This window comes from Capsicum annuum, chromosome 2 (genome assembly GCF_002878395.1).
Source record: "Capsicum annuum cultivar UCD-10X-F1 chromosome 2, UCD10Xv1.1, whole genome shotgun sequence".
NCBI classification, from domain to species: Eukaryota; Viridiplantae; Streptophyta; class Magnoliopsida; order Solanales; family Solanaceae; genus Capsicum; species Capsicum annuum.
Window position 1 is genome coordinate 32,711,277 of NC_061112.1, and position 16,773 is coordinate 32,728,049.

Consider the following 16,773-nt stretch of genomic DNA (forward strand, 5'->3'; position numbering starts at 1 on the left):
AATACGGTGACAAACTCCTCCCACTCAATAGGCACTGCATCATCTAGCCTTTCTGACTTCCACTATTTAAACTAAGTATGGGCAACAACCTACAACTGGTATACAACTAGCTTAACACTCTCGATAGGACTAACCCTCATGATATCTGTAACCTTCTAAACCTGATCAATGAATTCCTGAGAGTCCTCATCTAACTTACACCTGAGAAAAGATGTAAGATTCATTCGGGTCAAGTCCCAAATCCTGGTTGCAGCTGAATTAGCCACTGGGTAGGCTGGAATGATGGTTGGTCCTTTATTCTGAGTAGCAATAGACTGAACAAGAGTAGTGAATATAGCTCTAAACTCTACATAAGAAACATCTTTGCCCAAAGGTTCTTTGGGCTGAGGGGCTGACTAATTCCTATTTCTTCTTTGGGGAGGCATGTTATGTAAAAGAAAAGGAGAAATACATTACACTGAGAGATTGACTTAAGATTATGCTCACTAGCACAACATGAATACTGAAAGAAGAGAAACTATTCCTAAAGCATATTAGAACCTCATGTATAACCTCATGTACATAAATACGGCGTGCATCACACCCATGCATAAGACTCTACTAGATATGGCTTTCAGAATTCCTAGGACACTATTGTACCTTAGTCTTTGATACCAAGTTTGTGACGCCCTGACTCTGGTACCAAAAATGCTACAGGGTGCTCACAACCCCCGAAGGACCACAAGCTAACCCATTACTTATATTTGTACCTATACACTATATAACATACTAAATATAATGTGGAAATGGAGGTTGAAAGGCCATAAGGTTCCAAACTACATGACTGATAAAATTTAACATCTGAGTTGGATAAGAGAATACCCCAAAACATACTGTAGTCAGAAAAACCTCTAAAACATAACTTTATGGATAAGGAGTTGATGGGACATATCCCTAACTAACTCCAACTTATAAAATAAATTAATGAGATAATAAATAAATGATTATGTCCTCGAAAGATGAGGACTTACTGCTAACTTTGACTGCTGAGATTAGAATGCTACTGATGCTCTGGAGCTCATGCTTCTGAATCTATCGTATAAGACACCATAGAACAAATGTGTCAGTTCTTTGAATGTACTGGTATTCATGGAAGGTAGGCTGAATGCATGGGGTTCATATGCATGAACAATACTGGCTAACTGGCTAATATGAATGTGAGAATATATACATGAATACATCGTAACTATATTTGAGATCGTGATAACATGAATTTACAGATAATATAACATGACTGATAAGTGAATTCTGATGACTAATATAATTGATGACTTGAGTGACTATATCTGATAGTCCTGAATCTGATGGAACTAGCTGAGTTCTGTACTATTTTGAGTTGACTGTATCTGACAATCCTAAATTCTGTAGAACTATCTAAGTTCTATTACTGAGACTGAATGACTGTATCTGAAAGTCCTGATTCTCTAACTAAAATTACTTGAACAAGTTATGTAATCGATATGCCCCTAATACGCCACTATAGCTGAGTTGGGGTCCAATCTATAACCCCAATTGGAAGGGTGTCAATACCACGCCACTAGTAAGGACAAGTTGTGAGTGACCCTCACCTAACAATATCCCCAAAATAAAATGGTGGGGCCCTCATCTGGCAGTGCTTATCTACCTCATCTGATAGTGTTAATGTCTCAACCAATGCTAGCTACATAGCTTTGGAATGCAAGGATGACTTCTAAGAATCACACCCTCATCAGACAGTGTGTGTTCCCATCCTTGGGTTCACTCGGTGCTAATTCCTACTCCCATTTGAATCGACACTAATCATGGATTACTGAACTGAGCTAGATTGAAATAACTTAGTTCTATTAACTGACGAAATAGTATTAAGGTTACTGTATTACTGAGCTTTCCTGAGTCACATGATTGGCTGAGTTCTATGGATCAGGGCTTGACTAAGTATATCATAAAAACATGACACGGACTCTAGGGACATAACTATAACTTTTGAATACAAGTACCCCCAGGGCTCGATAGAAAGAAACTGACAAAGCATGACTTTCTTGAGTAATGGACCAACATAAATAATACATAATCCATTGGCTAAGATATTTCATCAAACACTTGACATACATAACTTTTACATGAATGAAGATTTCATAGTATCATACTAGTATGGCACTTTTCCTTCACATCAGTATTTAATCAAACATGGGAGAAGCATACTAGCATTATACAATCATCAACACATCTAATAATCAAGGATAAATTAATTAAATTATGAATTGAAGGGTTTATCATGAATAACACATAATTCCTCATATATTAGAATCAATTTTTGTAATTAATAGTCTATAATATGGAATGAAACCAAGCAACAACATGAACATCACTTTTTAATTCAATCAAATCATGAACATTCATAAATATACAAATCTGTTATTTTAAAAAGAGATTCTTGAGCTTCATGGGTGAAAGAGACCTATGAATCAACACATGACATACCTTAGTTCTTGATTTAGTGAATATTAACAGAGAGACTTTCTTGAAATTGAATCTCCAATTGAAACTCTAGCTTGTTCTTGAGAGAAAATTGAGAAAAACTAGTATATTTTGAGTTCCAAAAAACTGAATCTTATGTTTGTGGCTTAAATAGGGGTGGGAAATTGACCCTTTTAACCATGGATATGTCTTTTAAATTTATGAAAATTTCCCGACCTAGACCCCTAGTGCGATGTGGCATCATCGCGTTGTGTTACTGAATTTTGACAATTGGGAAATAGAGAAATGCCGCTATGTGGAGCCATCGCGTTGCCACTTTGTTTGTGACCTGAAAGTTTGGCATGATGGGGAGAAATTATGCTGGGACACTTGGAAAAAGACAATTGTCATTTTATCTTATGGCGCGGCGCGCCACTGACCAATATGGCATTGTTTTGCGACTGAGACTTGAAATAGTCATAACTTCTTACCCGGTTGTCGAATTCAGGCAAATTTTATATTGATGGAAAGCTTATTGAATTTCCCACATGAAAAAAAGTGAAAATCTTGAAAAATTCTCCATGTAATAAACATCATTTAATTTAGAATCTAATACTTGACATTCTTGAGACAAAATAAGTTAGACAACTTTGGGGTATTACAACACAAGAGCAACTGATGCTTGTCTCCTTAATGATGCTCTGGTTTTTATTTGATCTTCTGTATTTTCAATGATGAGTTTATTTGGATGTCTAGCATCATTTTTCATTCTTTTGGAACATTCAATTTCATTATTTCTGCTATGGGAGTCGACTCTACAGGGGGTGTAGTTGACTTGTCCTGTTAAGTTCTGAGGCTGTGCTATGATTTTATCCAATCTGTGTATTACTTACTTGTTCTTCATCAATACTCAAACTCATAGGTAGGTTGTTAGCTTCATGTAAAATAATGTGCATAGATTCCTCAACACAGAATTCTTTTATTAAAATCCCTATAATCACGGCTAGTGGGAGAGTACCCAAGAAAAATACCTTCATCAGATTGTGGATCGAATTTTCTTAAGGTATTCTTACCATTTTTGTAAATAAAACATTTACAGCTAACGGAATAGAAGTAGCCAATATTGGACTTCTTTTCTCTCTAGAATTCATAAGGCATTTTGTTTAAAATAGGTTTGATAAGGCACCTATTGATGATGAGACATGATATGCTAATTGCTTCTGCCCTAAAGTGATCATGTTCTAATAGAATTATCCTGGCAGTTTCCTGGAAGGACTGATTCTTTTGCTCCACTAGACCATTTTGTTGAAGAAACAGTGGTGAAGAGAAGTTCTGTGAGTATCCATTTCGAGTACAATACTCCTTAATTACCTTATTTATAAATTCTTCTCAATGATTACTGTGGACGTAAGTGATGAGGTGTCCACCTTCTCTTTGCACTTTTCTACAAAAAATCTCAAAGTTTATTGAATCCTCATGTTTATGTGTAAGAAACATAACCCAAGTAAATCATGAGTAATCATGATCTATGACCAAAACATATCTCTTTCCACCAATGCTTGCAGTCTTGTTAGGGACAAACAAACCTATGTAGATCGTTTGAAGAGGCTTGATAGGATAGATAATGTTTTTTATATTAAAATATGCTCGGGTTTGTTTACCCAATTAGCAGGCATCATATATGTAATCCTTTTCAAACTAGAGTTTTGGAAGGCTTTTCACCAATTCAAGTCTAGACAATTTCACAATGATATGCATACTAGCATGCTCGAGCTTCCTATGCCACAAACAAGTATCATTGGTTTGCACACTAAGTCAGGTTAAGGTAGCAAAATTAGGACTATTTAAGACATATTTTTTATCAATGCATTCACTGATAAGAGAGATATCCCTTTTATCATATTTGATAGAGTAATTTTCAGCCTTGCAGAGGGCTCCAAATCTGACATCACGTAGTTGACTAATGCTGAGTAGATTGTGTGTGAGACCATCAACTAGGTATAATTCAGTGAATTCACATGATGATTTATGTATCACTAAGCTGACTCCAATGATGTTGCCTCAGGAATTATCGCCAAATCTGACTAATCCTTCATCTAGTTTCTTTAGGGAGGAAAAGTTCTCCTTTTTTCCGGTCATGTGTCTAGAACATCCACTACCAATGAACCACATTCCCTTTTTGTAGCTCTTATGGACATGTTTCTATAAAATAAAAAAATTAATTTCGTTTAGGTACCCAAGTGGTCTTGGATCCTTGTGGGTTAGATGTGCTTTCTTTGGACTTTTAAATCTACAAACTTTAGAATTATGCATGCAATTGTAGAATTTGTTCCCTCTCTCTCCACATTTAAAGCAAATGGGTCCTCAAAAATAAAAAAGAGTCTTAGCTAATTTAAACGTCCCTGATAAGGAATTTGGATTCTTCTTGAAGAAGTTTTGTCCTACGAAACTATGGCTTATGGATTTCTTAAAAATGTTCAATTTTATTTTCACATCACCAAGCTCTTCATGAAGTAAGTCTATTTCAATTTGACATGCTTTGATTTTTATTTGCTAAATTTGCCATTTCTTTTTAAGTTTTGTTTAACGTGTTTCACAACTTTTCTTCTCTTGAGTGAGCTTATTATACGCATCTACAATTTTTTGGAGCTCATCGATTATCTTATCGAAATTAGATTCAAGAGTGTTACAATTATGACAGTCATTGGTCTTACCTCACTAGGTTCTCCAGTTGCCATAAAATACATATTGGCAGCCTCTACTTCTTCTTCAGTTTCATCTTCATCGCTCCGAGCTCTAAATTTTTTATTCTTTAGAGATGATGATTGTCTCAATTCTGGACAGTTTTGCTTTAAATGACTAGGCCTTCCACAGTAGTAACAGAGATCATCACTTCTGGTGTAGGTATTATTTTTGCCTCCTATGTATCTTTATTATCTTGTATCATTATTTGTCTTACACCACGGTTGATGAGGGCCATTCCTTTTCTATTAGCATCTTTAAGAATATCCACCTCTACGGTTAGAGCAATTGAAGGTTATTGGTTTCTTCTTTTCATCCATGTGGTACCTGTTGATATAATTACTTTCATATGAAATAAGGTTACTTTGTAGTTTGTCATATGTCATACTATGTAGGTCTCTATCGTCCAAAATTGCAGTTGTGGTTTCCCATATCTTTGGAAGACTCTGGACCAAGTTCTGGGCTTGCAAGTTGTATGGATAGATCATCCCTAGTGATTTCAGTTCGCACATGATTTTACTGAATCTGGCAAACATTGTTTCAATGTCCTCATTTTCATCCATTTTGAACAACTCAAATTCATTAACCAGAGCAACGATCTTTGACTTCTTGACCTTGGAGGTTCCTTCATAGGTTACCTCCAATTTTTCCCACATTTTATTTGGGGTTTCACAAGTCGATATCTTGTTATATTCTTCTTCGTTAACTGCATACAAAAACAAACTTATTGTAGGTGCATTATTTTGAATTACCTCTTGTTCTTTTTTAGTGACCTCAAAACTTTCAAGGTCTTCTATGTCGATGCTGCCGAATTCTTGATACTTGTCCTTTTTCTTTTCCTTGAGTTTTTGAATTGGCTTGGGACCTTTTTTTATGATAACCCAGGCTTGAAAGTCGTTTGACAGGACAAAAATTCTGAACCTGTTCTTCTAGTAAGAGTAATGTTTTCCATGAAAGTATGGTGGTCTTGTGAAGGAGTGGCCATCTTGAAGAAGAACACCAGGAATTTGATACTGGGCCATCTGATCTTTGCTCACTTACGGTTAAGAAATACAGTTGGTGAGTCCTACTCTAATACTAATTAAAATTCAATAGGGGGTAAATTGAAATTTTCTTCTGTAAATTGACTACTAACTCCTCATAGTTTCCTACAGATCAGTTCACTTCACAAATAGATTAAATTTAAACAATTAAGCATGTAAATAATAGAATGCAAAGTAATAACACAAAGATTTATCCTGGTTTAGAACAACAATATGGTGCCTACTTCCAGTCCCCTTGGGTTTCAAAGTTTCCTTAGATCATTGAATGTTACGTATGAGTACAATGATAGAAAACAAGTTTTGAAGACTTATTTTACTCTTTAAATCCTATGACAAAGCTTCAGTTGATGTTACAAAGTTGACTCGATCCTACTATTAATATAACAATTGTAAACTAATAGTTATAGAGCCTTGTAAGACTAAGATTGAGGCACTTTGAATTTTCTCCTTAAAGTAGCGTGAAAAAGTATCTATCTTCATTCTTTATCTCTTATAGTCTTTAGTTGCTACTCTTCATAAGGAAACCCAAGATATTTATTCTCAATAAGGACGTAACTTGATTCTTTAATTGAGAAATGCAGTCGTATGATATATCTATATCAGATATGTCCATATATGGCTTTGTAGAGATTAATGCCTTTCCAAATATGCTCATGATCTTCTCTTCTTGATTGATTTGGTCTGCCATGATTTTGGGATTTCGACCCTTCTTCCATTTCTGTGATATTTGATTGATCTTATTGACATATTGCTTTATGCAGTTATCGTCCATATTTTTGGCGAGATACTCTTCTATCTTCTAAAATCTTTATTCAATTTTTCTAACATTAGGGGAAAAGATTTTCCTTTCATTTTTCTTATCATGATTGATGGTACATGGATACCATATATGTTTTTTCATTCCTGATGTCCTTCTATTCCTGGAGCCGACTTCCTTTGTCCTTCCAATATTAGCAGTCTTTAGTGTCCTGCAAAGATACACTTGTTAGTTTGTCATTATTAAACGTAGACTTAGGAGGCTAATAGGGTTGACTCATAAGCAAAGGCGACCTTTTTAGCTTTTCAGTTGTGGGTATTGTAGAAATTTTCCGTCTTACCCAACTTAAAACCAACGTCTTATAACCTCTTTAGGGTGTCATTATCTTTAAGAAAACAATCTAAGTAACATCTTTAATACTCCCAAATTCTCAAGGTCAAGAACACTTAGGGTTTTTAAGAGGTTGATCAATTAGGGCTCTTAATGGTAGTTTTCCTTTGAACATCTTCATATTACGGGCATGTTACTATTCCTTCATTGTTAATTTTGAAAAATCATGTGTTTTAAGTTATTGTTCATGAGATGTTAAATGGGTTTTGAAGAAAAGGTTGGGGCTTTTTTAATGTTTTTGAATTGAACAATGTTTCTCAGGACTTATATATGATTTTTATGCTTTAAATATGAATTCTAACTTATGGATGAATGGGTATGGTTAATGAACTAGGAAATTGTGATTTTCCCAAACTTTTGACTTTTTAAGTGGTTATGACACCAACCCCATAATGTGAAATTGGTTTTGATTATAAAAACTGAGGGATTTTGTAAAATTTAACTAGTCTTGAACTGTTGCATAATACAAAGAGGTATTTGAGATTCAATGGTATGATTAAATAAACAAAGGAAGCCGATGACCCCCTCCATTTATTAATGAACAAAGGGAGTTATTTTCTCTAAGTTAATAGGAATTATTTTGGCATATTGTTGTTACCTTGAAATTGTAGTTGGTATTACAATACCAATAATGTATGGCTTAGTATGGACTATGGTTAAATTAATGGAAATGTGTGATACTTTTTTTAATTAAGCTTTAATAAGAGTTGTGTAGATGAGTCGTAAAAGTAGAGGTCCTTGTGATCAATACTGGAAACCACATTTGCCGATGCGGGCCTTATTATTGTTTCATGATTTGGGAGGTTTGAGTCCTCCATATATAATTTTATGATCGGGTGCTTAAGTCACTATGGTAAATATTGGGAGTTTCAAGTCCCCCATGTGCATATATATAAGATTATTCTCCGATTAGTGCGGTTACTGGCGCTGGCCCCAACCAAGGGGTAAGAGTTGGGGCCTATATAGCCCATGGATACTATTATATAATGGTTGAGCTACACAATCCAGGCTAAAGTTTTGAAACACATGTTAAGCCTTTTCCCTATCCCATCATGTGATATATATATATATGTATACGTTTACATATTCGATTAAGTGAATTCATTTGGAATGATTTTAACTATTAATCGTGTCATTATGTTATCATTATCCCCAAGTAACATGATAGCATTCAACCATCTTTTTATGCTATATCCCCAGGCAATGTAGGAATTGGTCATACTTCTACTCCTCCTACTCAGTGACTTGGATTTGGGATTAGCCTGCTAGTCAGATTGTAGTGGTGAGCTTCCATACTTTGAAAAACTCCATTTCCTAATTATAGTTTCCTTTACATTTTGACTATTTCTCTAGATTTGGTTTTTGGCTATTGTTAGGGGCATGTCCGTACACTTTACTGATATTCAGTTATTGATCATTCTTTAGAAGGCTTTTTTGGACTACTATGGCTATTGAGTGGTGTTGGCTGGTCATTTGGCTGGTCGTCGGTAGTTGGTTATAGATATGTATTTAAAGCATTCTTAGATTGTTGTATGCTATCATGTTATATGTTTGGAATTTAGCTAACCATGGGGTGCGGTATGTTTTATTTGGTTAGGCGTAGGGGGTGATCTACGGTCCAGTTGGGACTTGAGATACCCATCACAGCCAGGACCTAATTCGGTTCGTGACACCTTGTCACTCATATTGTTGGTAAGTTGACCCTAGTTGCTAGAATTAAAGGAAGTGTCATAGTTACTATGGTTGAGTTAGATATAGTGTTTGGGAAAGACCATTACCTTAGGACTATTGGTGGATTGTTAAACATATAGGAGTTGATCTAGATACCTTAGCATAGCCCCAGATAAAAGTTGGACTTAGAATATATTCGGGAATTTCAAGGGGGTTCTTGACCCACCATAAGTTGGATTGATGTAGTTCTCTTGAAGTCCTTAGACTCTTACTAAATACCTAGGAAATGTTCTCTTGGAAGCATATAAGCTACCTTTAGTAGTAAACTATGTTGATGCCATTAGAACTAATGTTTATGGCCTAATTGGAAATTATTAATGATCACATAATGAGATATTGTTTATGCTATTAGAGGATCCCATGACCATGTGATCAATTAAGCTATAGTTTTGTTATTGCTCAAGTAAGTAATAAACTTTCTTTATGCTAATGGTGAGCCAATGAATAGATTACTTGTAAGCCATTACTCATGATAATGCTTATGATTGTGCTCATGGTCTAATGGACTAGATTATTAGCATACATCGTATAATAGTTATGATACCTATATATGTACACTCATTGATAATGTTATATCGATGATGAACAAGGAAATATGGAGGCATGCACTTTTGCTTCTCCTTTTATGTTTTTTATGTTAGCCCTCGTGGGGCTTGTACTTTACTTTAGCCCTCGTGGGGCTTGTCATTTACTTTAGACCTTATGGGTCTTGCTCTCTACTATCGACATTAAATTGGATATGATAATATATTTATACCTAGCATATTCGGAGGAGATTATAAGGATGATATACCCGGCAAGGCTGAAGGATGATTGGTGATGTGCCTATGATAACATCTACCGGTTCAATTCTAGCTAGACCAATGTATGGTAATTTTATGCTCATATGTATCTACACTTAATTATGTGTAATATGGGTAGGTTGTTGACATGTGGATACCGGTTGTAGCCAACTAGTGTTAAATCCATACAAAATCTGCATAGATTACGATTTGTGTTCACTAAGGATTCATGATGGATATTGTAGAAAATATTAACAAAGTCTCGTTGGTAAATGGAAACTATTTGTAAAATGAGGATTCACTTAGTGGCTAATGCTAGTGATAAATAATAGTTAGTTAATCAATGTTAGTTAATAAAATGGCTATGTGGTGAATAGTTGCCTAATAGATTACTATGATTATGTGACGGCTAGAAACCTAAAGGACTAGTTAATGACTCTTGTTTAGCTATATAAATAGTGTCTAATGAGTATTATTGATATGTGGCTAATGATGGAAATAGTGTGGAATATGGTTATATGGTCATAGTTGGTAACTAATAGAAGCTCAATACAATATTCAATTAATGATAACTGTGGATTATGGTGGAATAATGATGCGATTTGGCTATGTTATTGGTTAAATGCCTTATTATTCTCTCTATGTTGGGTATAATCTCCCGTAGTATGGGATGCGGTGATGAGTTCTTTATTTTGTGCACTAGTTAGCGTATGGGAGCCAACTTGTTACTTATGCTCGTTTGTGTATATGCCTTGTGATGTGTTATGGTTCCATATTATCTATTTCTTTAGAACGATGATATTGGTGTGTGTTGATGCCATAGGTTATATTGTTATTTTGGTTTAATTACATATCATATACAATGATGATGGAGATGATTCAGGTTTGATTCTATACCTTGACTTACTTAGGATTATCTTGCATTATATCTTCTTTATATCATGACTTAGCTTAGTCGGCCAATGATGCCTACTGAATACTTATTGTTTTGGTACTCATACTAGTCTTCTGTACCTTTTAGTATAGATTCGAGTGCTAGTTGCTATTACTGATTCGAGTTCGTGTGGGTTGATCTTTCAAAGATTAGGTGAACTCATAGAGTTCGAGTCTCTCATTTTCCCTTTGTCTTCTATATTTAACTTTAGTATTAGAGACAGATGTGTTGACTACATTTTAAGTCGTTTGGGTTGTATTATTAACATTAGATGCTCTTGTACTGGCTCAACTAGGTTATGGGATTGGCGTCTTATGATGATTGTCTTTCTATTTTAGAACACTTTATTTATATTTTGACTTGTGTTTATTGAATTTGGTCTATATTGGCATTTCATACCAAATTTACCCATTATTTTAGCTCCAGGTTATGGTATTTTCTTACCTACTGGTAGGATTTAGTAGGCACCATCATAACCTGTAAATCGGGCCACGAAAAATTAGTATGAGAGCCTAGGTTTCACCGGTATTATTGGTACAATAGAAAGTGTCTAATAGAGTCCTGTGGATTAGAATATTGATGTTTGCTAGTCCTATGGATTAGACCGTTGATGTTTGTTTCCTATCTTTGCTAGGCTATGGTACATTCTTGGGAGTTCTTTATTTCTTTCACTCATATCATGCTATAACTCTAAGTTGGTTTTTAGTATATTCCATTGACTTTACACTTTCACAGATGGCTTGGACACGTGCTATCGCTACATAAGATGAGGGTCCAGAGACTGATCCTATGGATACTACTCTTGTTTGTGGATGATCTGACGGTCGAGTATAGGCCATTTTACCAAAACCATATTACTGGACCTTAGCTTGGTATTCTTCTGCCACAACTAGCGGTGGGCCAGGGACTAGCCTAGGATCCACTAGGTTTTATATCCTCTTTATTTCTCAGAGATGCCTTGATTCAGCCTTAGGGGATTTTTGGTGGTGTGTCATCTTATGGTGCACATTCTATGGATCAGAGTGCTACTGAGGCAGGGGCACAACCTGTCGTTGCAGCTCCCAGAGTTTAGATTCCCTCTGTGCCAATAGTGATTCTGTCGATTGCTGCTCAGGCAGTTCTAATTCATCCTACTATATCTTCTGGGGAGCAGAAGATGATGGGTAGGTTCTTAAGTTTGGATTCGTCTATGTTTTTAGTACTCCAGGCGAGGATGTGTATTAGTTTCTTACTGCTTGTGAGGATAGGCTTCGTGGTTTTTGCCTTTTTGAGACTCGTGGTATAGATTACACTATGTTTTAATTGGATTTGTCTACTTGTCATTGGTGAAGAGGTTATATAGATTTTACACCAACTGGGTCTCCTCCCTTTTTGTGGGCTTAGTGCTCCAAGATATTCTTTAAGAAGTATATGTCATGCAGCTATAAAGATTATTTGAGGGATCAGTTCTCTAGATAAGAGCAGGTCTCCATGACAGTTATTAAGTATGAGGCCCATTTCCACGAGTTTTCCAAGTATGCAACTTTTATTTTGGACATAGGGTATAAAAGAGTTAACTTCTTGATTAGGGGATTGAGACTCCTTATTTGTATGGCTACTCAGAGTCTAGCTGTTGTATGTAGGACATTTGTTGTGGTTTTAGATCATGCAAGGGTAATTGAGGAGATGCACCATGACGATCATGTGGGTCATGATAAGAGGCCTATGTTTCAAGAAAAATTCAATAGAAGCCATGGTAGTTCTTAATGTAGAGGTAGTAGTTCTTATGTTTGGTATTCTCCGTGTCCATCTTATTAGCCTCAGAGTCATCATAGTCAACCAGCTCAGACAACTCTTCAAATTACTGATAGAGGTCAGTTTGGTGCTAGTGGTCACCCTGATAAGGGAGGTGATCAATCTTTGGGGGTTTCATATTTTGGTCAGTCTAGACGTGGCGGTTATTCTTGGTTAAACAAATTTGTGGGTTCTGGTTCTACTCATATTTCCTATTTTATTTGTTGACTTCTTATTCAATATTGGCAGGATTACCTTAGTTGTGGGGTGATGGTTGTTTCATATTAGGGTGCTAACCCTATTAGATCAATTCATCCCTCGGGTAAAGCTGGTTCTTATGGTCACAGGGGTGGCTACCAGAGTGCTCAAGGAGTTTCATAAGTAGGCAATATAGAAGGCCAGTTAGGGGTACAGCAAGGTGGCAGGTGTTGTTAGTTATAAGCAGTACTTGCTAAACCCAAGGCTGAGACTTCGGATGCTGCAGCTACAAGTACGATTTTGGAGCTCCTCAAGTTAAATCTTGCTTAATTTGATCTGAGGTCCATATATTCTTATATATCTACTTATTATGCACCACGATTGGAGTTTAACAGTTATTTATTATTTGCGCCTTTGTGCATATCTACTCCCGTGGGTGATTCTTTAGTAGTGGATCGAGTATTCAGATCATTTGTTGTTACAATTAGTGATATTGATACTTGTATTGACTTATTACTCTGGATATGCTGGATTTTGATATAATTCTTTGCATGGACTGGTTATCCCACTATCTTATGGTTATGGACTGCTTTTATAAGATCATTACCTTAGCCATGCCTCACATATACTGAGTCGTGTTGTAGGGAGCGATTAGCCACAAGCCGGCGAGGATTATCGCTTATGTTTGTGCTATGAGACTTCTGTCTAGGGCATGTGAGTCTTATCTCGCTTATATTTGTGATACTAGTGTGAAGAGTCCATTCCTTGACTTTGTTCCTATTGTTTGTGAGTTTCTTGATGTGTTCTGTACAACCTACCTGGTATTCCCCCTATCCGTGAGATTGAGTTTGCTTAGTGTCCTGGAGCTGGGCACCAGACCTATTCCTAAGGTACCTTACCGTAAGGCTCCTGCCGGGCTCAAGGAGCTGAATTTTCAACTTTAAGATCTTCTTGGTAAGGGTTTTAATAGACCAAGTGTGTCCCCGTGGGGATAACTGTTATTGTTTTTAAACAAGAAGGATGGTTCTATGCATTACAGGCAGCTTAATAAGGTGATGGTGAAGAAACCTTATCCTATATCTCGCATTGATGATTTTTTTGACTAGCTTCAGGGTGAAGCCATTTTTTCTAAGATAGATTTTAGGTATGCTTACCATCATTTGAGGATTTGGGCTAAAGATATCCTGAAGACAACTTTTAGGACCCATTATGGTCATTATGAGTTCATAGTGATGTCTTTTCGCTTGACTAATTCCCCTACCGCTTTTAAGGATTTAATGAACCGAGTATTCAGTCCTTATTTGGACTCCTTAATGTTTGTATTCATTAACGACATTTTTGTGTATTCAAGGAGTAGTGAGGAGCATGCGTAGCATTTGAGGATCGTGCTCTAAACTTTGAGAGATCGTTTGTTGTTCGCCTTGTTCTCCACGTGTGAGTTTTAGCTTGAGTCAGTGAAATTGTGTTGTCTAAGGATAGTATTATGGTAGACCCGGCAAATATTGAGGCAATTCTTGATTGGGCTAGACCTACGTCTCTGACTAAGGTTCGTAGATTTATTGGATTGGCTGGTTATTATAAATGCTTCCTTGAAGGCTTTACTACTATTTCATCCCTTATGATCAGATTGATTTGGAAGAAGGTTTCTTTTTTATGGTTGGAGGAGTGTGATTATATCTTTCAAAAGCTCAAAGATTTCCTACTTCATCCCCCGTGTTAGCTCTTCCTATTAAGGGTGAGGGATTCACCGTGTTTTGTGATGCTTCTGGTGTTGGACTTTGTTTTGTTTTGATGCAGTAGGGTCGTTAAATTTCTTATGCATCTAGACAACTTAAAGTGCATGACCGTAACTACCCCACTCATTATTTAAAGTTGGCAGTGGTATTTTTTGAGCTCAAGATTTGGAGGTATTATCTCTATAGGGTGCACTGTGAGATTTTCACCAATCATCATAGTGTTTAGCATCTTATGACCTAGCTCGAGCTTAATGCTTCACATCAGAAATGGATGGAGTTGCTTAAGGACTATGATATGTCCATCTTGTATCATCTGGATAAGGCGATTGTGGTAGCTGATGCCTTAAGTCGCAAGGTAGTGAGTATGCATAGCTTGGGTTGCATAGCTGTTTCTCAGAGGCCTTTGGGACGGGGCATTTAGTCCTTATCCAAATTGATGGCTCACCTTGATATTTCTGATAGTAGGAGGATTTTGGCTAGTGTGGAGTTGAGGTCCTCACTATTTGAGTAGGTTTGTGTTTGTTAGTACGAGGATGGTAAGCTTTGCTCCCTTCGTGATCATGTGTCGAGTAGTGACAAACAAAGGCACACTATTGATTTTGAGTGTATTTTGAGGTTTAATAGCCGCATTTGTGTTCCTCATAGTGGTGATTTGATTTAGTCAATTTTTCATGAGACTCACAGCTCTAGATATTCCATTCACCATTGAATAGGCTAATTTCTTAGGTTTTAGCAACTCTGCACAATTTACTAGTGTATGGTACAACCAAAATGTATAGGAATTTGAGGAAACATTATTCATGGGGTGGCATGAAGAGAGATGTGGCATTCTTTGTAGCTTATTGCCTATGTTGTCATCATGTAAAGGCTGAGCATCAACATCTTGGTGGTTTGACTCAGACGTTACACACTCCCAAGTGGAAATGGGAATGGATTATTATGGACTGCATTAGTGGTTTACCTTGTACCTCCCATGGTTTTGATGGCATTTGGGTTATTATGGAATGTTTGGCTAGGTCAGCATACTTCATTCCTAGACCTTCAGTGCTGAGTGATTTGCCCATATCTATGTTTGGGAGATAGTCTATTTGCATGGGGTGCCTATTTTTATTATTTCACACGTGGCTCAGTGTTCACTTCGAGGTTTTGGAGAGCATTTCGAAAGGAGTTAGGCACTCAAGTGGATTTGAGTAAATCCTTTTACCCACGACCGAATGATATACAAACAAAAATACGTAATTGAAAACCAAACTAAGATACGGATACAAAACATAAGGGGATACATAGAGATCAAGAAATAAATAGACATAATGAATGAATGAATAGAAAACTAAGGGTTTATCAAAACCCTAACCCTCTATTCAATGTCAAAAAAGTCACCAATCTCCTACGTAGACCTCATGGGAATCGGATTCCCGAGCAACCCACATTTCTAACCAATAAATTAACACAAATGATTCCAAGATTGCATAAGCTAATCTAAGCTTGCCTCACACTCTCAACCGAGTTTGCATTCCTAATTCATCAATACTACTTACTAATAGAAAGAGAAGTCCTATTTATAGTCAAGGCTAAGTAATTACATCATATGGGCCCAAAAGTGACCTATTTAGGAAATACTAAACATAGAAACCCATTAAGCACATGCTTGAGCATTTGTATAGAATATGGGGTAAACCCTAAGGGTATAGTGTTCTCTTTTTATTTGCTCTAGCGGATATTGAGTGGGTTGGGCGCACTTTTAAAGTGGATGGGGGGCATGTACTCTTCTGGGGTACTTCTAGCCCTGTCTTGCCTTCCTATGGCTTCTTTAAATCCCTAGCCCCTCCGCAATTATAATAATCATCAAATTGGAACCTTTTGGATAGCAACAAAGATTCTTAGAAATTATCTTGACCCATAAGCATCTTCTTTAACAATCCAGAGGCCATTTGGATTGTATCATCCTCTCCTTCTTGAACAAGATTCATTCGCGAATCTATAACCTTCAAGCACAATAAGAGAATTCACAGCCAATATTTCCTCAAAGCATGAGTGTTACAACAATGGTTAGAATCAAAACATCCATGCCAAGGAGGTACACATTTGACATACAACCAATGATCCTTTGTTATTAGTAAAATGAATTCATCATACACTACACAAAGGTGTTGGCTAAAAGAAGCCTTATGAAACAAGAAAATTGCCAATATTGTAAGACAAAAGTGTTTCA